Source organism: Leucoraja erinacea, chromosome 2 (assembly GCF_028641065.1).
Source record: "Leucoraja erinacea ecotype New England chromosome 2, Leri_hhj_1, whole genome shotgun sequence".
Classification (NCBI taxonomy): Eukaryota; Metazoa; Chordata; class Chondrichthyes; order Rajiformes; family Rajidae; genus Leucoraja; species Leucoraja erinaceus.
In genome coordinates, this window is record NC_073378.1 from 69,341,117 (window position 1) to 69,367,345 (window position 26,229).

Consider the following 26,229-nt stretch of genomic DNA (forward strand, 5'->3'; position numbering starts at 1 on the left):
TACAAACCATTCATTACTAACATTTACAACCTAATGGATGGTCAATCAATAAATGTGCTATTTTTAAGGAAAAGCACACAGAGAAACAAATTTTATTCTGTTAGTTCCTTCTGACCTTACCTCTTAAGTCTCGCCAGACTGTAAGATGCTGGGCAGTTAGAAACAGGCCAACCACTCTTCTCTGATTCATCTCTGACATCATACTGCAGATGGTCACACTTATAACCGTTTCAGTCTTAACCTATTCACTGCCAAGTTTTTTTTTGCTGTTAGCCATGAACCGGGTATACTCGGGGGTGGCACTGAACAGCTTAAAGGGACAGACCACATGCACAATTTTACTTCGGAGTCACGTGAGTGACTACGTGAAGAAGGGCCGTCCATCTGCGTGCGCGTCATTATGTCTGAACGCAACACGCACGACAGACTGGCAGGCACTGTGGCCTCCCAGCCGTCGGGATGAGCAGGTAAGGAAAGTTGAATTACTTACCTGCGTTCTTTCGGGCTTGAAACTTTTTGTAGTTTCAGAGCCCAGATGTCGAGGAGACGGTCCGCGGGGATGTCAAGCATTCCAAATAGCGGGCGACGGTCTTGTTCCCGACATTAGCGCCGACAGCAGAATCGGCAGGAGACTTTGTGCGGGAGCAGGAGCTCCATGGTTGTCCTGCGGGACGTAATACCACCCGCAAGTCTAACAAAACCGTTGACTCAGATGAGTCCGGGGAAGAGGGATACCCTTCCTCAATGGAGAGCGTCTGAGGACGACTCTCCCACATGGAGCAACTTATGGAGAAGTTGCTCCAACAATGATCTGCCCCGAAGGAGGGAGCAGTATCAGCCCGGGACCTACAGGAGTGCCGATGCCGGAAGACTCACACATGGGGCAGCCCAATGTCTTCCCCATTGGAAGGGGAACTACATATGGAAGAAACCACTCTGAATCAGAGTACAAAAGAAGAGGGGGAGGAAACCTTCCCAGGGACAAGCAGAAGAAAGGAAGTAAGTAAGTTTTACTTATATTGCACTGTTCAAGTCAACACCAAAATGCTACATAAAAGGAATAATGCTTCCATACAAACAAACAGAAAATAAGTACTTCTGCAATCATCCAGGTTCCACTGGGTGCTTCCCTGGATAGAATCTAGCTTTAACAGCCCGGGTATTATGGAGAACTCGCAGGCAGCAGCACCTGTTTTCAGGGCTGCACAAATGTCTCCTGCTCTGAGGAGAGGAGCATTCATGGTCCGTTTCAGTCTGACCAAAGCTAGAATCTCATTTAGGTCCACTGGAAGGGCTATGTCAGCACAGGTATCCTCAGGGGCCTGCGACAGCATCTGTTTTCAGGGCTGCCTACGAATCTCACTCTCAGTGGAGGGGAGTGCGAGTGATCAGTAGGTAACTGATCTCGAATTTAAAGCATGAACATACTGAAGCACATGCATATGGCCTCAGAGCCAGCAGTTGGCAGAATATCCACACGCTACAATGCCGGCAAGGGAGCGCTATCAGCCGCCGAATCCTCTCTTCAGGTAAGACCAGAAGAAGGAAGTAAAAAACTGTCGGACAAATCAAGGTACCAACGACAAGCAAATCATCAGTAGGCGACAACACACCCCACACCTCCATAGGGGGGAAAGCGGTTCACTGAATCCGGTGGTAGCTTGAAAGCTGGGCACAGAAATATGATCAGAGTCGTCTTTCAAGGCAGACTCAAAATAATGGCCAGAATTGTCCTACAAGGCAGGCTCAGTATGATGAGGTTTTCAGACCAGACCCAAGCAAGGTCAGGAGAAATATGGAATCCACACTCCCTACCAGTCCTACTCCCAATCAAGGAGAGAAAAGGAATTCGCATCAGGTGCCTTTGGGCTTACCACAAGACCACCGGTAGCCATGGAGGTAGGTGGGTCTGGGTTTACTGAAACAAGGGATTGTGGACCAGTTACATGTTGGTAATTTACTCTTGTGTTCTTGTTCAAAATGACAATAACATGAATTTTCAGAACTGGTTTTAAAAAACAGATAATAACATGTGATTATTTTTAATGAACAACATACACAGGTTCCAAGCAGACTTGGAACTCGGACCGGAATTGTCTTCGAGGCAGGCCCAGTATTTTTGGGCAGGATTGCCATTCAGGACATGTGACAGATGGAGGTTGTCACTGCATCCAGGTTTAACTCATTTGTGCAGTACAGACTTTTAAGAACAGTAATTTGTTACGGTCTAACTACTGTTTTATAGGAGCTTCCTATAAAATGGTCACATGGCATGCATCGACCTCAAAGATGCATACTATTCAGTGTCTATTGACTAAGAACAGGAGATATTTGATGTTTAACTGGATGGCATGGATCTGCCAAATGGGTTGACATCAGCTCCTAGAGTATTGACTAAACTACGGAAACCAATTCTGGGACTACAAAGGTCTCAGAACCACATAGTAATGGCATATTTGGACAATTTCATTTTGGAGTCACCAAGAATTGGCAGAAGCATCAGTCAAAGCAAACCAAAACCCTGTTTGATAGAATGGGTTACCTCATCCATCCAGTTAAATCAAAATTGACACCTACAAGGGTAATTGATTACCTAGAATTTACTATCGAAAACAGTAAATTTGTTGGTGTTTTTGCCTAGGGGCAAACAACTATATTAATCAAGCCTGCAATGACCTGATAGTCAAATACTAGCCATCTATCAGGCAAACAGTGAGTGTAATTGACAAATAGTAGCTGCATTTCCAGCAGTACATACGGGCCTTTGCATTACCAGAATTTACAGCGAGCAAAGGAACGAACACTCAGATTCCATGCAGGCCAAAATGGCAAAACTATGGATTGCCAGCAGAGGCCATTGTTGAATAACTATGGTGGATAACGAACGTGAGAAAGCTCAAAGTAAAATTTGTTTGAAAGCCATCGAGGGTTCTTCAGACCTATGCAAGCGGCTAAGGATGGGGAGCCACTAACACAGTCTAGAGCTGTGGGGGCAGATGGAATGAGCAGGAGTCTGTAATTCCCCAACACATGGAATCAATTACCCAGAATTGTTGGGGGCACAATTTGGACTCAAGGGGTTCTGTAGCAACATGCAACCAGTGCTTGTTCAAATTCAGATTGATAACACCACTGCGGTGGCACATATCCACTAACAAGGGTGGTGTAAAATCTGTATCTTATGACAGATTGTCGAACCTCATTTGGCACTGGTGTATCAAGAGGAATATTTGGGAAATCTACGAGGTAGATATAACACGGTGACAGATGCTGGATCACGAATGTTTAATAACAACACTGAATGGATATTGAATCAGGCAGTATTTAACGAAATAACTACACGATTTGGCATACCAGATATTGATCTATTTGAATCTAGACTAAACCATCAGTTACCCAGATATGTGTCCTGCAAGCAGGATCCAGGAGCAAAGGCAGTGGATGCTTTCTCCCTCAATTGGGGAGGATTGTTTATGCATGCTTTCCACAAATTTGTCTCACAAACTGATGCTTGACCAAAATCAAGCAAGACTAAGCCACAGGCATATTGGTAGTGCCAGATTGGCCTATTCATGCCTGGTTCCCAAAAATGTTGGGAACTATAGTCCAGCCAGGTATGGCTGTACCCAAGAGCAGGGACCTCCTAATGAACCCAGTTACAGGGAGTAATCATCCACTACACAAACGTATTAACTTGTTGGTCTGCAGATTCTGAGGACGCCATTTCAAGGCATAGGACTGTCCGAACAAATACAACACAGTTTGGATAACAGATGTCTTGGAGTTCCTATCAACTCTGTACTATAACTATAAACAAAGTTATAGTGCAATCAATAGTGCCAGAGGCGCACTATCCTCCTATCTGATGCTGGAAGCAGGGCACGGGTCGATAGGAACACACCCCTTTACAACAAAATTCATGAAGGGAATTTACAATCTAATACCTCTAAGACCAAGGTACATGGACACATGGGATGTGAGCGTGGTACTAGCCCTACTTTAACAGTGGGGACCGCCTAAAACTAACCCTGAAGGTGGTATGCTGACAAAGTGTCCAGACACTGCAAAAGCTATGCTTGGACCACATGACCACCAATATGAACAACATAACATTCATAATCAGGAACCTGATAAAACATAGCATGCCAGGGATGGAGATCCAGTTCTTGGCATATCCAGAGGACCTACGGTTGTGTGTGTGGTAACATACTAACACCACTATCTGTGAGTTACGGAGAACCACAGAGGCTCAGAACAGACCAGAAGGTGCAACACAAACCATCTCCAGATGGTCTAAGGGGGTAATGGCGGTAACAGAAGGAACATTCATATGGTTTAATCTCACTCCACCAGGGCTGCATCTACGTCGGCAGCAAGAGCAATGGACGTGCCACTTGACAACATCCTAGTGGCTGCAGGATGGATGAATGAAATAACGGTCCACCGGTTTTATAACAAACCAATTAACGGACTGGGGGTGTTTGCACGTACCATTTTAAGTTCTGTCCCTTAGTTTACCCCCAAGGTTGTGAGGGGAAACTAGTTTTTTGAAAAACTTTTCTTTCATTTAAAGCATCAGTGTCTTTACTTAACTACGTAATGTCTGAATGCTTTAATGATTACACACATCCATGGTCAATCCGTTCAGTGTGTGACGCCTGGATTCGTAAACGGCGTAAAATCACAGAGCTTTGAAATCTTCACGTAGTCACTCACGTGACTCCGAAGTAAAATAGTAAGATTAAACGAGAACTTACCAGTTTGAAGTTTGATCTTGATTTTATGAGGAGTTACGATGAGCGATTACGTGCCCACCGCTCCCTCCCTCATACTATCAAGGTCACATGGAAGTTCTAGTTTCTTCAATCTTACTATTCTCAGGTCTTCTTTTTATGTGTGATTTAACACCGCTGCTTTGAAGATTGATGCACACGCTGACGGACGGCCCTTCTTCACGTAATCACTCATCGTAACTCCTCATAAAATCAAGATCAAACTTCAAACTGGTAAGTTCTCGTTTAATCTTACTATTACACATTAGTTTTGCACAGGAAATCTCTTTGCACCTATTTGGAAAAATCACTTGAAATGTATATTCAAACAACGTACCAAACTGCCTTAACACAAGCAAAGCAAGAGTACTTTGTTGTGTTGGAAGGGACTGTAGATGCTAGCTTGAACCAAAGATAGACACAAAATGCTGGAGTAACTCATTGAGACAGGCAGCATCTCTGGAGAGAAGGAATGAGTGACGTTTCTGGTCGAGACCCTTCTTTTTAGTCTTAGTTTAGTTTAGAGATACAGCGTGGAAACAGTCCCTTCAGTCCACCGGGTCTGCAGTGACCAGCGATCCCCGCACATTAACCTCATCCTACACACACTAGGGACATTTCTTTACATTTAGCAAGCCGTTTAACCTACAAACATGTACGTATTTGGAATGTGGGAGGAAACCGAAGATCTCGGAGAAAACCCACGTGGGTCACAGGGAGAACGTACAAATTCCGTACAGACAGCACTCGTAGTCGGGATCGAACCCGGGTCTCTGGCGCTGCATTTGCTGTGAGGCAACAACTCTACTGCAGTGCCACCGTGACCACCCATTCTTCAGAATGATGTCAGGGGAGAGGGACATACATACAGTAGATAAGGAATTGTAAGGTATGAAAACAGGACAAAGGGGATGATGATCAAGGAAAATGTAGAATAGATCATTGTTAGTTGGGAGAAGGTAACAATAAAGCAAACAGAGATAACATGTAGTCGGAGACAATCAGACTGGTCAAAGAACTGGGAAAGGGGAGGATTGGAGAGAGACGGAAAGCAATAAGTTAGAGAAGTCAATGTTCATACTGCTGCGGTGAAAGCTGCCCAAACAAAATATGAGGTGCTGCTCCTCCAATTTGTGCTGGGCCTCACTCTGACAATAGAGGAGGCCCAGTATTGAGTATTACCTACATATCTCTGCCTAATGCATTGTTGTTTCACGTTAACTATGAACAGTAAAAATGCTGTCCTTTGAGAGTACCTTGCTGCACCCCACCTCAACAATATTGACTTACACATTACTGTCAATCAATATTTTGACTTAAAAACACATACCCTTGTGTTAGAGATCAAATATAGTGCAAATGCTGTTGTTATTATATGAATAAAATACTGGGAGATGTCAGTGAAGAAACAATTGGGAAAATCTTTAAATTTGAACCTGCAATGAATTACTACACCTGATATGTAAAATGTGCAGGGTGAGAGGTTTGGTTTAGTTTAGTTTAGTTTTAGAGATACTGTGTGGAAAACAGGCCTTCAGCCCACCAAGTCCGCATCGACCAGCGATCCCCGTGGGGATAATTTTACATTTTATACCAAGCCTATTAACCTACAAACTTGTACATCTTTGGAGTGTGGGAAGAAACTGAAGATCTCAGAGAAAAACCCATGCAGGTCACGGGGAGAATGTAAAAATTCCATACAGACAGCATTGGTAGTCAGGATCAAACCCAGGTGTCTGGTGCTGTAAGGCAGTAGCTCTACCACTGTGCTACTGTGCCACCCTTGCAATTTCACAACTTTAATCTTTAGTGAAATCATTGATAAACATTCTGTGGTCGATCAACCAGCATGGACAAGACTTCAAACACAGAAGCGCATCGCCACCTTACAAATTCCCCTCCGTCACTATTCCTGATTTAGCAATAGTTGTCTATTAGTCTGAGTCTGAAGAAGGGTTCTGATCCGAACCTTCACATATGCATTTTCTCCAGAGATGCTGCCTGACCCACTGATTTACTCCAGCACTTTGTGTCTTTTTTTTTTGTAAACCAGCATCTGCAGTTCCTTGTGTCTGCATGTCACTATTACTTTATTGTGCTGAATTTAAAATGTGGAAAGGCCAATCCATCTGTGTAGGATAGTTTATCTACATGGTTCACCATCATCAAGGTCAGCTGCCAATGGCCAGTAAATCCTGGCCTTGCAAATAATGCAAAGACCCTGGGAATCAATAAAACCAAATGACCTGAAACTGCAGAAATATAAATGTGGCCATGTACAGCACACTGTACTCTTATCAAATCTGATGGATAAAGTGAAACATTATTAGATGGATGATTCTAAACAAGCAATTCAATTGATTCAGCAAGTGGTTGAAGCCTGGAATGGATATTGTGATAATTGCCACTTCAGAGTTTTTTCCATTTTGGGATGTAGAACTACAATTTAATTAAAGTACATCCAAATGAGGATCTCAGGTAGCATTAGATGGTGCCAGAATGTTTCTTGTCTCCATTAGTATGTAATGACCCTGGAGGAATGTAACTTTTATCATGAATCACTTGCTATTGCTTCTGAATCAGCCTTCTTAATAATCTATCTTTCAGTGCTCAGCAACTAAGTCATGCTGGACTGTTCATGAATGCAGATATAACAGACTGGAATTATGAGAATTATATATATTTTTTCAAGAAAGACCTTTCAAATGAAGGCAAAATCTAAGGAGGATTCAATAAGATGGAAAAAGTCAGTTTATTTTCTGTGAATTTCATTAATCTCTCCAGCTAAAAGATTACATGCCTGATAAAAATGATTGCGGTGTTTCAGGAACCAGTCGCAATCTATTACAAGCACACCCATTATTCTGTCATCTTGTAATGGCAGCTCTCTTATTCATTGTTTCAAGGTCAATTACACTGCAGTTGCTAAAGTGCAGGGAACACACTTTGAGCAGCATTTTAAATGGTCAGCAGCCTCGAATCAGTTTCAAAGGCAATACCGTATGTCAAGGTTATTCCATTTCAGCAAGCTCTACCTTGCAGTCAAATGAAGTGAACTTTGAAAAGGAAAGCCATTCTTCAAAAAACAAAGTCCATTTTAGAACATTACTCAAGCTTGCTAAAATCCATGTTGAAAATACACCATCATTTATAACACATTAGTAAACTTTAATTTGTACAATCATTGTGACTATCAATTGTGTCCAAATTAGATTTAATATACATCTTTTTTTTAAAACTAATATTTTTATTGGAAGCATGTACATATCATAATCAAAACAGATCTTGTATATCGATCACACATTGCTAATAGATGGGAAGATTGAGGGGGATCTTATAGAAACTAACAAAATTCTTAAGGGGTTGGACAGGCGAGATGCAGGAAGATTGTTCCCGATGTTGGGGAAGTCCAGAACAAGTGGTCACAGTTTAAGGATAAGGGGGAAGTCTTTTAGGACTGAGATGAGAAAAACATTTTTCACACAGAGAGTGGTGAATCTGTGGAATTCTCTGCCTCAGAAGGTAGTTGAGGCCAGTTCATTGGCTATATTTAAGAGGGAGTTAGATGTGGCCCTTGTGGCTAAAGGGATCAGGGGGTATGGAGAGAAGGCAGGTACAGGATACTGAGTTGGATGATCAGCCATGATCATATCGAATGGCGGTGCAGGCTCGAAGGGCCAAATGGCCTACTCCTGCATCTATTTTCTATGTTTCTATGAAATAGGCCCTTCAGCCCACTGAGTCCGCTCCAATCACCCCATACTACCATCCTACACACTAGGTACAATTTACAATTTTACCAAAGCCAATTAACCTTCAAACCAGTACTCCTTTGGAGGTGGGAGGAATCCAGGTGGGAGTACCCCGAGAAAACCCATGCGGTCACAGGCAGAAAGAACAAACTGTCAAGATTCCAGATGGGCCGCGCGGCCGGAAGGTTTCCCGAAGGGCCGTGCAGCCAGAAGGCGTCTCGATGGGCCGCGGCTGTAAACTGGGAACATGGCTGAAATCCTTTATTGAGACGCTGCGGTCTTGATACCTCCTGGATCGGTGCGTAGAACCCCGGGTCAGGGCCCTGCCGGGGCCTCGTGGGTAGGAGCTTGGGTCGGGCAAAGTGGCCATCGGAGCCCACGGCTGGAGTCCAGGCCGGCACCACGGAGCAATGAAATGGGTTGGCGACAGGGGTGGGGCCTCAGCGGTGGCAGCGGTGAAGTCTTGCGACGATGGGGCCTCGACGGTGGTGAAGCTTTGCGGCAGCGGCAATGCCTCGCAGGTTGACCCATGGTCAATGGTCGATGAGAGTGTGGAGAACCACCGTGAGGGAGATGGGGAAGAACAATGTAGGACCCGGCATGAGGGGACCGCCGTGAGGGGAGAGGTTAAGAACAATGGACAATGGGAGGGGGGACAAATAACAATGGGGACCTGGCATTGGGGAACCACTGTGGTGGCGGGAGGGGGAATAAAAGAGGGAGCTGGCGTGCTTTGTTAAGAGCCTGTCCCACATGGGAGACTTCCACCGCGACCTCTGGTGACATTAAGCGGCTTAAAAAAAAAAACAAGTTTGCGGTGACCTATGACCTCCTACGACCTTCCACAACTATGTGTACGACCTCCTATGACTATGTTGAAGACCTACCTCGACTATGAAGAAGACCTCCTTCGACCTCCTTCAACCTCCATTGACTATGTTGATGACTGGCTTCGACCATATATGTTTTACTCGAGGATGGTCTCTTGCAAATCATTCTGAACCATGCAAGCAAGGAAGGAATGAGTTTGGCGGATGTTAGTAAAAATGCAACTGCTGCTGTTTGCAGTAGCCCTTTTGCTTCAGCAGCCTTTTAAGAAAAGCAGAAGGGAAATAACAAGGGTGAAGCAGAAGCACAAGAAGAGGTCTCAATGGGTGAATGGAGATGATGTGATGGACTGTTCCAGTACACCTGTCCAACCCCTTAGTGAGTACAAGCCAAGTCTATCCAGTCTTTCTTCATATGAAAGTCCTGACATCCCAGGAATCAGTCTGGTGAATCTTCTCTGTACTCCCTCTATGGCAAGAATGTCTTTCCTCAGATTAGGAGACCAAAACTGTACGCAATACTCCAGGTGTGATCTCACCAAGACCCTGTACAACTGCAGTAGAACCTCCCTGCTCCTATACTCAAATCCTTTTGCTATGAATGCTAATATACCATTTGCTTCTTCACTGCCTGCTGCACCTGCATGCCTACCTTCAATGACTGGTGTACCATGACACCCAGGTCTCGCTGCATCTCCCCTTTTCCTTATCGGCCACCATTTAGATAATAGTCTTGGGGTTGTGTCCTCCCTCTGCGCTGCTGCCTTTTTGGTGCCATCTGCAAAACACACGTCTCCTCTCCCAAAAAACACTCCAGCTATGAATGAACATGCCCTGAAGTGACAGAGGTGCCGTGCTGCTGTTTAAACTATCTTTTTTTTCTACTGACCTTTTTTCACCCCAGAGCTATTACTTTTGACTACCTTCGACCACCATCGACTAGCACCACTACCTACTACGACTGACCTCGACCCAACCTACGACAATAAAAATATCGATTTTTCCCACAACAACTTATTTTTAGTCACGGACAATTGTTAACATCTTGAAAAAATACGGCGCAACCTAGCTGAAGCCTCGACTATGCAGAGTCCACTTTCGACCATGAAGGAGAGTGATGAAAACCTCCTACAACCTCATGGCAAACTTCCTGCGAATATGGGTCGCGGGCAAGGTCGCCAGAGGTCCTGGTGGAGGTCGCCAAAGTGGGACAGGGCTTAAATTTGTCAGCGCCGTAGGTGGCTGCTATTTTTATACATTGTGTATGCAACCAAAGAATCTCACTGTGCCTAGTTACATGTGACAATAAAGTATTCCTATTCTTACCCGTAGTCAGAATTGAATCCAAGTCTCTGGCGCTGTAAGGCAGTATCTCTACCATTGTGTCACTCACTGTTCCACATCCGTTTCCTATCAATGTCTTCCAGAGATGCTGTCTGAACCTCTGAGGTACTCAGAAGTTTTTTTTTTTCCTCCAGGAATATAATAATGAACTCCCTTTACAATTTAAGCTGTGCACCTCAAATCTCTTGCACTTGTAGGCCATCAGTTTCCAGTGATTGAGTCATTGCTGGAGAGCTGGAGAACTCCATCATAAGTAAACCATATCAAGCTATAAATTTGATGGGATCTTCTTGACAATTTCTTTTTGTGAACAGTTGTAAAAATAAGGAACCGACATTCACTGAAGTAATTTATAGTTGGTTCTATCACTAAGAATTCCCTTTGCAGCCTTCTGCAACTCAAATTACTTTTTGTTTGTATGTGTGTTCCGATTTCTGACAGCCAAAATAAAAATCACAAACTTTTCTAAGATCAAGTTGCTATTTTAGCAAAAATAATTTTCATAGATAAAGAATTTCCTACTGTTTGAGTAATTAAGAGAAACAACTTATCAATGCATACATATTATGAATCATCTTCCTGCTGCTTCAAAATTAGAAGGCACAAGTAGAAAGAGTGTTAAACAAGGCCATACAAGTAGATAAAGTCATAAAGAAAGTTAATGGTATGCTTGTCTTCATTGGTTGAAGCATTAAGCATAAGGAAGACTTGCTGCAGCTTTATTAAACTTTGGTTAGGCAGCATTTAGAGTACTGTGTAAAGTTCTGATAGTCCCAATGTAGGAAGGATGTGAAGGCTTTAGAAAGGCATGCATATGAGGTTTCTGAATGCTGTCTGGATTAAAAGGTATTATTTATTATAAGAAGTTGGGCAACTTGGATTGCTTTCTCTGGCTTATTGGAGGTTGAGGTGAGACCTAATATGGTAGAAATGTCAAAGATGAGAGAACATCGCTTTAAGATCAAAAGGAAAACGCTTAAAGGAAAGGTGTGGGGGAATACATTTTATGGATGGCTCTTTCACACAGCAAGCCTAGTCATCCCATTTCCCCATCCTTTTCTCTCCTTCAAATGTTTAGTTTAGAGATACAGTATGGATATAGCCCTTTGACTCATTGAGACCATGCCGACCATCGATCACCATACACTTGATCTCTGTTATCCCACTTTTCTATCCAACACACAACAGTGGCAACTTACAGAAGCCAATCAGCCTGCATGCCTTTGGAATGTGGGAGGAAACCAGAGCACCTGGAGAAAATCCATGTGGACGCAAGTAGAATGTACAAACTCCACACAGACAGACAGCACCATAGTAAGGTTGAACCCAGACCTCTGGCCCTGCGAGGCAGTAGCTCTACTGCAACGCCATTATGCCACCCTTGTTAAATATCCTGGTGAATGCTCATGTTGAATTTCCATAATCACCAATTCAAGGTGTGCTTTCAAATCCAAGTCACCAAACTTGATAATAGGTTAATCTTAAAAAAAAACCTTATTTTGTCAATTTGATTAAATGTGTGTCCTTTTGACATGAAGAACAGTTTCTCTTTTGTCTCATACACTCAGTCTGAAGAAGGGTCCTGACCTGAAACTTTGCCTGTTAGTTCCCTCCGCAGATGCTGTCTGACCCACAAAGTTCCGCCAGCACATTATGTTTTGCTCAAGGACAAGTGATGTCTTTCTTAGTCGGGAAAGTGCAAGATTGGTGAAGAACTATAGGTGGCAGTGTTCCCAAATGCCTATTGTCCTTTTATTTCCTGGTAGGAGAGGACTTGGGGTTTGGGTGTTGATAGGTGAGTAAATATATTACATTTTGTAGAGCGTCAGTGGTGGTGGAAACCGGTTGATATATAGCCAGTCATGAAGGCAGTCTTGTGTCAAATTGACGGTGTCAACTTTCTTCAGAGCTGTTTATCCTACACTTACCCAGGCAAAACACGTGGTACTCTAACTGTAACTGCTCAGACAGGAAGTCTCTGCAGAGGGTAGTGAGGGGAGTGAGGGGAGCAGAGAGGATCATTGGTGTCTCGCTACCTTCGGTACAAGAACTGTTCCAGAGCCGCTGCCTGAAAAAAGCACTGAGCATAGCAAAGGACAGATTGCACCCACTCCACACACATCTATATCTCCTGCCATCAGGAAAGAGATAACGCAGCATCAAAGCCCGGACAACCAGACTGCTAAACAGCTTCCTTCCACAGGCTGTGAGGCTGCTAAACAGTCATTCCTCCTGATTCTGCTGCTTTTGCACTGACAATTTAATAACTGGCACTGAGTAATAACTCTGGCACTGGCTCAGGTCACTAAAATCAGCTGCCCTGGACATTTTATGACTTTTTGTAATTGTATGTTAATGTTGCATTTTTACCTGCACTTTTTTTTAAACTATTCGTACTGTTTTTATCAGGAACTGGATTGTTTTTATTTATGTGTGAAATGTTTAAGTTTTTATGTGCGATGCACCGGTATTCCCTGAGAAACGTCTTCTCATTTTGCACTGTACAATTTGGTGCTTTGCATGATGACAATAAAGAATAAAGAAAGAAAAAGAGAATATGTCAATACACTCCTGACATTACTTTTGTAGGTGGTGTAAAGGATTTATGGGTTAGGGAGTTATGCACAATAGCTCCACAAGCTGTGCCACTGTGCCACCCAAATGTGAGAGTGCGTGTGAGAGTGCATGTGAGTGAGAGAGTGAATGAGAGGTGGGGAGCGAGAGAGGTTGAGGGAGAGGGAGAGGTGTTTACTTCTTTCTGTAATCCTTCCTAACCCATTAACTGCTCCATCACAGTTCTGATAAGCAGCGGAACTGCCCAAAATAATTGCTTGAAATTCAAGGGGCATGTTAGAAGTCATTTTACTGTTGCCGTGAATTCAAGTTGTGGTCTGATGGATTGGCAGCACAACAGCTGGGAAGAAGTCAACAAACATTTAATGACATAGTTTCAGAAATGTGACTCTCTTGCTGTTGATGGTAAGGGTGCTTGATATCCCATTGGAATGTGCAATTTTGCAGGACAAACATCATTAACATATCTGTAATTGTAATGAAAATTACACAATATATTGAAATCCCATGCATAGATGAGAATTACTGTTAGTCTTTTTCGCTGCTGCCATGTAGAGGTAATGAAAGCTCCAGTGTGTTTTATGCTGGATTAAGGGACCTTGAGCTGATTAACTCACTCCACTGAATCTTGCGTTCTAATGAGCTCTCTGTCCCCATTCTGCCTTAAAACACCCATGAACATTCATTATAAGCATATTATCGTTGAAGTTAATATTATTCAAGTATTGTTACTGTATATTGTTATTATTATATCATTAGCCACACAATCGATATGTCACTAACTGTAATTGTGTATGCAATGCTGGGATTTACAAAAGTCAGTTATAACAGGATGGCACAAACTCCAGGCATATAACACTGCAGGATAACATGGATCTTACATTTGGATGAAATGCTACACTCTGAAATGTACGAACATATCTCGAACGATGGTTTTTAGTTTTAAGAAATTTTTCCATTCCTCTTTAACTATCTCTTTCCCCCTTTGAGGTTTTTCTTTCCTTTCTTTTCTTGGCTATTTCATCAGACTCTATCAGTTTTTAAAATATAAGAAACTGTAAAAAGGATTGGAACAATGTAATAATAACTGACAATATTATCAATTTAAAAATGTAAGACAGTAATGATGTAATAGGACCTATGTCCAATAAAAAATATTTGCAAAAAAAAAAAAAAAAAAAAAGGAGGATCTTAAAAGATATATGATACGTTTTGTGCTTTGCAGTCTCTCTGTAAAAGTATAGATACTGGATTCAAAAATATTCAAATAAAATATTTTGCACAACTATGTTTTAAATATGTTTTAAACCTGGCAATTAGATTAATGGGCAAAACCTGGCAAATGAGATTAATGGGCAAAATTAGGGCACATGGTATTTGGGGTAGGGTATTGACATGGATGGAAAATTAATTGGCAGACACGAAACAAAGAGTAGGGATTAACGGGTCCATTTCAGAATGGCAGGCAGTGACTAGTGAGGTGCCACAAGGCTCGGTGCTGGGACCGCAGCTATGTACAATATACATTAATGTTTTAGATGATGGAATTAAAAGTAACATTAGTAAATTTGCAGATGACACAAAACTGGGTGGCAGTGTGAACAGTGAAGAGAATGCTATGAGGATGCAGAGTGACTTGGGCAGGTTGGGGGAGTGGGCAGATGCATGGCAGATGAAGTTTTATGCAGATAAATGTGAGGTTATCCACTTTGGTAGCAAAAACAGGAAGGCAGATTATTATCTAAATAGCATTAGTATAGGAGCAAAGAGGTCCTTCTGCAGTTGTACAGGGCCCTGGAGAGAACACACCTGGTGTATCGTGAGCAATTGTGGTCTCCAAACTCAAGATAGAGTTCTTAGGGCTAGCGGAAACAATATTCACACCTGGCTCTTAGAGAGAGAGAGAGAGAGGGAGAGGGAGAGAGAGAGAGAGAGAGGGAGAGGGAGAGGGAGGGAGAGGGAAATAGGAGAGGGAGGGAGGGAGAGGGAGAGAGGCGGAAGAGAGCGAGAGGGGAGAGAGGGAGAGGGAGAGGGAGAGGGAGAGAGAGAGAGAGAGAGAGAGAATATTTTCATTTTCAAACCACATTATGGACACTCACAGCTGTGGAGACATTTGTTCAGTGTTATTCAGAGCTCACTTGCAGAGACTGATTGAGGCACACCACTTGCAGAGACTGATTGAGGCACACTACTTCCTGGTTTTATAGTCCCTCCCCCTCTCTCCAGCAGGGGCAACAGAGAGAATGGGGAATTTTGTAAAAACATTAATATCTCTGTCATATTTCATCAACGGGAAACATCCTAGGCACACATGCGGCGGAGAGGGGCTTTGAGCGACGATGACGACAGTCCATGACGACAACAATCAGGTAGTTGTGCCTGCCGAGTCTATGCGTGACCCTAATGTTTTACTGCGTAAATTCCGTGAACTATGCGACCTACCCTTGAACCACATTTTAAAAAGAGCCAAGTTCATTGCGAGACATGTTTCTCATCAGGAAGCTGGTAGAAACATTTATTTGTGATTTAAAATTCATGGTTCAAAGATGTTTTCAAATCATGACGAACGAGTTGATTCCTGATAAACTTGTCAGTGGTATGGCTGATCAAAACCTAAGGACTGAGTTACTGCGGATTTAACCCTTAAGCAAGCAATACATGCTTGTTTTATGTCTGAGATTGTGGCTCCATAAAGCGAACAGCTTGACTGAGAAGAAGACCATAACCCTGACAGGTTTCAACAGATTACAAACACTGACCGATAACAGAAAATTTATGACTGGGAATTCGACACGGAGCCCCCTCGGAGATGCCCTAACTGTAACTACTTCCACACCAAGGGGTGATCTACCTGTCCGGCTTACGGAAAGCCTTGCAATGACTGCAAAAAGATGAATCATTTTGCCGTCATTTGCAGAGCCCGTGGGAAAAGATCCTCCAGCTCAGCGTCTAATCTGCACTTGTTGCAACAAACAAAAAAACAATTCCTGAATCTCAAGACCAGCTCAACTCAGCCCACGAGGATAATCCAATGAACACATATGAGGAATCAACTGTGTCATATGATGAGAACTCCTTCACACAACTGGTAAGATTCTGGATCCTTCTGTTCTAATGACAATTAATAACAAGCCAGTGAAGGCCAAGCTAGATATGGGGGCCCGCGTGAATGTAATATCTGTGCACATCTACAACAAGGTAAGGAATAATGAGGCCTTGACTGGAGACAAGTCTTGGATCCTCTGGGAAGAACCACTTTCAAATGCGTGCTGAAGAACACCACAAGAAGTCTAACTTTCTATGTTTTGAATTCTGACTCTGTGACTCTCCTGGGCATCCATGTGTGCCAAGACTTAGGGCTAGTCTCCTTTGACCAGTCCATTCACAATCTACTAATATCTGAGTACCCAATAAAGGGATACCATGATCTATTCAATGGCAAACTAGGCAAGCTGCCTGTGACCTACAAGATCTCCATTGACCCCAATGTTGACACTGTCATCCGTGCACCCCACCGCGTGACACACGCTATAAATACAGAATTGAGTCTGAACTAAAAAAACATGGTCTCCTTGGGCATACTAGCCAAAATCAGCGAACCCACTGACTGTGTTTCCACCATGGTTGCCACTCTTCAGAAGGACAAAAACAAGCTCCGTGTGTGCATCAATCCAAAAGATTTAAATGCTGCCATCAGGCGTCCACATTATCTTATGAGAACTGTTGAGGACGTCGCTGCGCAGATTGGGCGAGCAACAGTATTTTCCGTCCTCGATGCAAAAAGCTCGTTTTGGCAGATACCGCTAGATGATGAGTGATCAAACCTGACCACATTCGCCACTCCGTTTGGAAGATTCAAATTTCTCAGAATGCCATTTGGCATTAACTCGGCCAGCGAAGTCTTCCAGAGAAACACGGAACTGCTGTTCCAGGGATTCCCGTTTGCCATCATCGTAGACAATATCCTGGTATACGGCAAAGGCACAGTGGAGCATGACAACAACCTAAAGCTTATCATGGACCGGGCACATCAAATCAACCTGAAATTCAACCCTAATGTGCAAGTCCAGGGTTCCAGAGATCACATATGTTGGACGTTTTCACTCCTGATGGTCTTAAACCCGATCCAAAGAAAACTGCTGCCATCACAGAGATGCCAGCCCCCACCAATGTGTTTAGCCTACAACAATTCCTGGGTATGGGGAACTATCTGGGAAAACTGAGCTCACCTCTGAGACAACTCACTTGGAAGGATACTGCCTGGTCCTGGTTCCAACAACATCAACAAGCATTTGACTCGTTAAAGTCGAGGCTGACCAGCGCTCCCACCTTGACGTTCTTCGAACTGAGGCATTCTATCACTGTTACCTTCGATACCTTACGATACGAGCTGGGCGCTGCCTGCCTACAAACATCTGCTGATGGGACTTTACGACCATCTCTTATGCCTCCAGCACCATGGCGGACACCGAACAGCGCTACGCGCAAATCGACAAATAGCTGCTGGCTGTGGTCTTCACTTGTTCTAAATTCAAGGACTTTATCTTTGGAAATGTTTTCACGATCGAGACTAACCACCAACCTCTTGTGACCATCCTCAATAAACCTATACATGCAGCACCTGCAGCATATGATGATGCAGCTCCAGCGATTCGACTTCAAAATCGTTTACAAGAAGGGTAAAGACATGCTCGTTGCTGACACCCTCTGGTGCACCACAGGTATCCAGTAAACGACACCCCTATGAACGGGATGAGTTTACGGTTCACAGCATTGTATGATTCATACTAACACCCACTTCCTATATTGGTCAGTCTTGGAAGCGGTAACAATGAACTAACAACTAACAACCTGCTGTACTGCCATACTATGGGTACTGATTCAAGATGATCTTGAACTCCAGATTGTACAGTTTGCTTATTTACAATGATAAACACATGTTTGTGCTTTATTTAGGAGTGTAGTAGTACCTGATAGTGATAGGTAGCGTGTTATCTTGCTTGTGGACTGTGTTACTTACGTGTCTGAAGATCATTTTTGGATGTTTTGATTGAGGATGTAATGAGTGTGAGAGTGTGTTTGATTGTGTTAGATGTGCTTGATTGTTCCACGAAGTATTGTGATTCTTGAGTGATATCGATTGAGAAAGTTATTAGGTTGAAAGGGTGTGGAATTGTGGGAGATAGAAGAAGAATTTGAATAAGGGAGTAGGATTGGTGGAGCTAAGGTGTAACGAGTAGGAAGGCTGCGATCATTTTGAACCATTAGCTATTGTCGAGGAGCGTGCTTGGTAAATTTGGGGATCAAAAAGAAGAAATTAAAAAATTATATTTCATGTGTTCGGAAGCATGAGGAATAATGTAGATAGAGATGTAACAGAAGAGGAAAAGAGCCCATTGCAACTAATGTCTAACGAGTTTCCTCACAAGGCAGATTAATTAAAAATATTATCAGGAACGTTAAATAAGAAATTAGGAAATTAGGAAATTGGGCTGCCAGGGGGAATTAGAACAGTAAGAGGGATAAAATACATAGAATGGATCGTTTGGCAGCATAGAAATAACGAAGGTGCAAAAGAATAAATAGGGTTATGGAGAAAATATTTCGAGGAACGGAAGGCGAATAAGGAGATTAAGAGAATAGCTAGTTGGGAAAAAGCGATCGCTAAACTTGGATTAGTACTAAAAGAAGGTAAACATCCAGGCAGTGGGACCTCCAGACAGTGGAAAGGATAGCCATATGAAGGGAAAGATGGGTCTCCTGGAAGAAAATTAGTCCCTGTCAAATTAAAGATTAGGAATCCAATGGTTGGTTAGTGCTGACTTCGAAGGGGAAGAAGATGAGTATTTAGAAGATTGGACAAATGTTAATGCCAGTGGAAGTTTGCAGCTCCCACCATGTTCCTCTTGTGTTTCCCAGGCTTCACCAGCACCCTGTGTGACTTGTGTCCTTAATAAATATTTTATGTCTGTAGAATCTATAACAACTCTTGCAGATTCTACATCTGAACAGGTTCTACCAACATCAGATACTGAGGTACCAGATCCTTTGATCCTATCCATGCATCATTGATAGATCGTCCAGTGGCTTATGGAACCCAGTGTAGAACAAAAAGATTAGCCTCGGTGTTTAAAGAAAAGGAAGGTATGTTAGATATAGTGCCACTGCCAGAGTATTTCTGTGAGCCACAATCTAGACAGATTACTCGAGTAGAAAGGAATGATTTTTTTGGGCAGTATCGGGAAACCCCTAGCGAATAGGAAGATTTATCTGAGGGTGAGATAGTGATTTTAGATACCGAAATAGACTTTGACGTAACCGAAAGATTACAAATTGAATAGGTGTCCCATAGTCAGTTATCAGTAAGGGAACAAATAGGTATAGCAGATTTGGCCAGCGCAGTGAATATGAATAATCCACATATGCCACAGATGCCCATATGCCATGTAATCCCCAATAGGATGAAGTCACCTGCTACATTTATGGATTATTTACGAACCACAATGCGTGTATATCACGCAGATTCCCGGGATTTGTGGGTGACCATACAGCAGGCAATTACTCCAGCTGAGAATACCAAATTTCTAGTAGCCCTTTGACACCCTACTTATAAAACATTGGTAAACGCAGTAATGGATGACAGTGCAAGAGAAGAGGCTGTTTTAATGGCCCTTGCAGAAACATTTGAGAAACTGGAAACTGGATTGAGTTCTGGAAATAAAACTAGAAAAGGGTGATGGTCAAATAGCCAGAGCTGTGAGATATTATTGGAACAAAGGTAGGAACCAAGAAAATTATCCTGTAACTAGGATAGAAAGTGAAGGCATAGCCAAGGAAGAATTACCAAAATCTAACTCTGAACCATGGATTCCCAGAGTACCAGCAAATTATGAATTGGGAGAAACTAGAGTCCCATATTATTCAGATTATTGTGCTATCACTTCCAATTGAACGCTCCAATGTAATCCCACTAAAGTACCGGATGTTAAATCAAAACTTGTGGGATAATAGGAACCAGTCTGCCTGAACCGAGCCATTAAAGAAATAGCCAAAGTTGTGGGATTTCCATTATTTAAAGATCAAAGGTATAGACATCCAAAATCCAAAATTCTGGGATCCTAATTAACTAGGATAGAAAGTGAAGGCACCGTTTACTCAAGCTAACCCATTTTCTCAGTCCTGACTCACCAACCCGCCCTGGACTTGTGGGCGTGGTGACATGACCCCCTACTCTAGAACCCCCCAGTACTTTACCAGAAGGAAGAATGACCAAAATCTAACTCTGAACCATGGATTCCCAGAGTACCAGCAAATTATGGATTGGGAGAAATTAGAGTCCCATATTATTCAGAACATAGCAGGATTGAAGAAAAAACCAAGGGGCAATAATGAAAGTAAAACAAGGAACATAGTAGCTAGCGTGAGAAGGGATGGCAATTGAGGAATGCAAATGGCACTAGGGAGAGAAATAAAACAAACTTAATATGCAGGAGGAACGGGAGTGGGGAAAGAAGATATTATATTATTGTGTTACTGAGTTTGTGCCTGCAGGACAGTGTATCAATGAGACATTATCTGGGGAGTGAGGTAAAAGAATGCACAAACCCCTTAAGAACGGGAAGAAGACAGCAAAAGGTAATGTCGCTCCCCAGAAACAGATGACCAGCAGGATGAAATGACACTGTCCTGCCCCTTTAAGACATTTAGGAAGGCCAGCAGGCAGAGCAATATGCTCCTCGGTATCCCGACTCCCTTGTAATTGAAGCTACCATCAGAAAAGAAGACCTACCCTAGTGCTAATTTTAATATCACCTAGCTATTGGAGAAAGAAAAGGAAGGAGAATAAAGGACACTCTAATCATCTTTAAAAGAAACAACACCGACAACTCATAATGACTATTGGGTTAGCTCCTATTTAGAATTAGATCTGAGTAAAAAAGTAATTTCTCTGTGGTTCGGGGCAAAATACTCACTTTGCGCCAAAAGTTAGTTATAAGTAAATTATTTTAAAGAGGGCTTATGGGATATAGTCCCATAATATAATAGGTTCAAATAGGAATAGTATTGCAGAACTATAGTGAATGTATGGGAAAGCATGTGTGCATGATGGTAACTTGCTTTGTCCAAAGTTTTTCAGGAATTTAGGTTTTAGATTCGACTGTGGAAAATGATGGAAGAATGGGCAGCAACACGGATGGAGGGAATTCACGCCCACGAAAACTCGGAAGGTGAAGACTAAACAGATGGAAATTATGAAGCTATGCCCATGAATGGGACGCTTGACATGATTCTGGGAAGAAACATCATCATCTTGTGTTGCTGATAGATGGAAAATGTAATGGACACACTTATGTCTATCTGGTTAGCTGATTATTGATCTATTTTGGTTATCATATATGATAAAGTGGAAGGAATGTTAATCCTGGCCCAATTGGAGAGGCTAGGACTCTAAAATGGGATAAAAGCTTCAGGGCTGCAGGGAGATTGGGTCAATTTGGAATTGATCTCTGCAGAGCTGGGACAAGCTGCGGAGTGTTGCCAGTATCTAGAGCCTAGATACAATTTGCAAGAAAAGAATAAGAACATCTGCAGACCCTGTCAATTAGGTGCAAAATGCATAGAATGGATTGGATGGCTGCAAACCAGACATACACCTTGTAAATAATTGTAAATAATGTTGCAGAGTTCTACTTTGCCGAGTGTTGATTGGATGAGGTATTGAGCCTTGTCTGGGTTTCTTGCAGATCAGGGTATATGTTTCTAAGTTGGCTTCCTTGAGAAGTCCGGTTTGAATACAATGTATTGAGCTGCTTATTATTGGGTTAGGGAAATGTTTGTTGCATATGGGGTTAATCGATATCTGTAATTAGATTATTAAGAGACCACCCCAATGTGGTTCGGCCCCTCGAGGTCCCTGAACATATAAAAGTCCGCTACAATGAGGTCCAGCGTCGATCTTATGGGTGAGCGCTTGGGACTGTGTGACTTACTGGAGTGTCTCTGTTTGAGCGAGGCCTAGAGGGCTTGATCAGGCAGATACGAGAATCGAACCTGCAGTGGGATAGGTACAGTAGTTGAACTGTAATTGAGCTTTTGTTAAAATAAAGATTAGTTGTTCAAGTGCTTGATTCAGTGATTTTACTGAAACTAGACTGGGGCAAGATTAGATACAAGCAATTTACACATTGAAATATTAACAAGTGTATTTGAAATATCAATTACCATACATGAAAACACAAGGAAATGCAGATGTTGGAATCTTGAGCAAAACATGAAATGTTAGAGTAAAGCACTTTGTGTTTTACGCTTTTACCATGTATGAATTTGGTCTCATATGAGGCTGGACCCCCACACAATTGCCATGAATGTGTTTTCTTCTAAACGTCGTAAGGAAGCAAGTCAGAAGTAAAGAAAATTGCAACATTTAGTTTAAAAACCGTCAGCTGAACAAAAATACCAGGAGGGGGCAAATGCACCAACAATTATTTAACTTTCTGGTGTGTTAATTTATTTAGAATCATAGAGTCATAGATTGGTACAGTGTGGAAATAGGCCCTTTGGCCCAACTCACCCACACCGACCAACAATATTCCAGCCACACTAGTCCCACTTGCCTGAGCTTGGTCCATATTCCTCCAAACCTGTCCTATCCATGTACCTGTCTAACTGGTTCTTAAACTATGGCATAGTTCCAGCCTCAACTACCTCCTCTGGCAGCTTGTTCCATACATCCACCATTCTTTGTTTGAAAAAGTTACCCCTCGGATTCCTATTAAGTCTTTTCCCCTTCACATTGAACCTATGTCCTCTGGTCCTCAATTCCCCTATTTTGTGCAAAAGACTCTGTGCATCTACCCGATCTATTCCTCATGATTTTATATACCTCTATAACATCTCCTCTCATCCTCATGCGTCCATGGAATAGAGACCCAGCCTACTCAACCTCTTCCTACAGCTCACATCCCCTAGTCCTGGCATCATCCTCGTAAATCTTTTCTGAACCCTTTCAAGCTTGACAATATATTTTCTATAACTGTGCCCATAACTGAACACAATATTCTAAATGTGGTCTCTCCGTCTTATACAACTGCAATATGACCTCCCAACTTCTATACTCAATACTCTGACTGTTGAAAGCCAATGTGCCAAAAGCCTTTTTGACCACCTTATCTACCTGCGACTCGACCTCCAAGGAACCATGCACCCATACTACTAGACCCCTCTGCTCTACAACACTATCCAGAGGCCTACCATTTACTGTGTAGGTCCTGCACTTGTTCAACATCACAAAATGCAACATCTCACACTTCTCTGTATTAAATTCCATCAACCATTCCTCCGCCCACCTAGCCAATCGATCCAGATCCCACTGCAATCATTTAGAACCATCTTCACTATCTGCAAAACCACTAACTTTTGTATGTAGACAAAAATGCTGGAGAAACTCAGCGGGTGAGGCAGCATCTATGGAACAAAGGAATAGGTGATGTTTCAGGTCGAGATCCTTCTTCAGACTGATGTGGGAGTGGGGGGGGGGAGGGCGGGGAGAAAAGGAAGAACTAACTTTTGTATCATCCGCAAACTTGCTAATCTTGCCCTGTATATTCTCAACCAAATCATTGATGTAGATGAGAAAGTAACGGGCCCAGCACCAAACCCTGAGGTACACCACTAGTCACAGGCATCCAGTCTGAGAAGCAACCTTCCACCATTACCCTCTGCTTCCTTTCATGAAGCCAATTTGCTATCCATTTATCTATCTCTCCTTGGATCCCATGCGATCTAACCTTCCAGAGCAGCCTTCCATGTGAAACCTTGTCGAACGCCTTACTAAAGTCCATGACACAACATCTACAGCTCTGCCCTCAGCAACCTTTTTGCTCACGTCTTCTAAAAAATCAATCAGATTTGTGTGACATGACCTACCACGTACAAAACCATGTTGACTGTCCCTGATCAGCCTTTGCCCATCCAAATGCCTGTATATCCTATCCCTCAGAATACTCTCCAGTAACTTACCAACTACAGATGTTAAACTCACCGGCCTATAGTACCCAGCATTTTCCCTGCAGCCATTTGCCATCCTCCAGTCTTCTGGCACCTCTTCTGTTTAGGAAAAACATTTATGTAAAATAAATCATGACTTTTAAAATCTGTCAAATGATCACTCAAATACAGCAGCACACTTGATTTATGTTTGGATGAAAATTATTATTTCCCTTACAAGCCATGTGTAAATCTCCACTTATGTCAGTAGAACAAAATAATCCATGCCATGATTTCCCTGCCTTGAAAAAGAACGCATCCTTATTGCTTGGCACTCCATCTTGTGGCCTGTCTGTGAACTTATAAAGCTCTATGGAACCTAACTAGCACTGGAAGAGTATAGGAAGAAACTGCAGATGTTGGTTTAAACCAAAGGTAGACACAAAAACTGGAGTAACTCAGTGGGTCAGACCGCATCTCTGGGGAAAAGGAATAGGTGACATTTCATGGACTTTCGGGTTAAGGCCCTTCTTCAGATTAATAGTCAGGGGAAAGGGAGATGAGAGATCTAGATGGTGATGTAGAGAGATATTGAACAAATGAATAAAAGATATGCAAAGAAGTAATGATGATAAAAGAAACAGGCCATTGTTCGCTGTTTGCTGGGTGAGAACGAGTACAGACAATGAAATTGAACAAGACGACTTTAAGCTGGAATGACAGGTGGGGGAGGGATGGGGAAAGAGGAGATGCAAGGGTTGAAACAAGATAAATCAAATTCATACCACTAGGTTGTAAGCTGCCTAAGCGGAATAAGAGATGCTGTTCCTCCAATTTGCGTTTGGCCTTACTCTGACAATGGAGGAGACCTAGGACAAAAATGTCAGTGTGGGAATAGGAAGGGGAATTAAAGTGTTTGGCAACCGGGAGATCAGGAAGACTGAGCGAAGGTGTTCAGCGAGAGACCAAGAAGTGCAAGTTCATTGTCTCCTTATTAATAATATAGAAAATGAATGTACTCAGCATGCCACATGTTTTTGAAGACCTAACTTGCCCTTCATAAATCATTTGACTTTTCTCCCTTAACTATGGACATGGGAATGAACCTATCCCAACAGCATTCAGCTAATTCAATTGTCACCTAGAGATAATTTCATAGACATACTCTCACAAGAAGGCTTACCTGTCACGATTGAATCCCAGAAACATTGGGGTTTCCTCCGGGTGCTCCGGTTTCCTCCCACATCCCAAAGACGTATGGGTTTGTAGGTTTGTAGGTAGGGTTTTGTATGGCCTCTGAAAATTGCCCCCAATGCTAAAAGAGTGGATGTGAACACGGGATAACATAGAACTGTTGTGAATTGGTGATCTATGATCAGTGAAAACTCAGTGGGCTGAAGGACCTATTTCCACGCTCCATCTATGATATCTAGGGCAAAGAGTGCTGAAGTCACACCTTTCAATCACAATGCAGCAAAACTCACAAATGAGCAGGAGGCCATAACTGGAGTAGAATTCTTTTTCATAAATGTTTCAGGCTGAAGGAGATTATTCTGACAGGGAGATACAAGTGCACAGAGTTATTTCAAAAATTATGGTTACGTATTTTCCAATCGATGTGTTGGTTAACCTGGTGCCAGTCTAGATGAACAGGCACAGGCAAGATGGCTGAAACTGATTGTGTAAGTTGGGGCATGGACCAGAGAGGGCAGAATGAGAGGAGTACAAGAGACACTGGCATCCTGACCAATTAAAAAAAATGCTGGAACAACTCAATGGGTCAGGCAGCATCTATAGAAGGAAAAGGACAGACAATGTTGCAGGTCCAGAAACGATCCATTGAGGTTTTCCAGCTGTTTGTTTTTTGCATAGGATGAGGGAAAATCATCCTGAAATGCATTCAATGTATTTTGTCATTACAGATTCTTATACATTTAAATATATACTTATTCTCATTTTGAAGTATCGGTATAG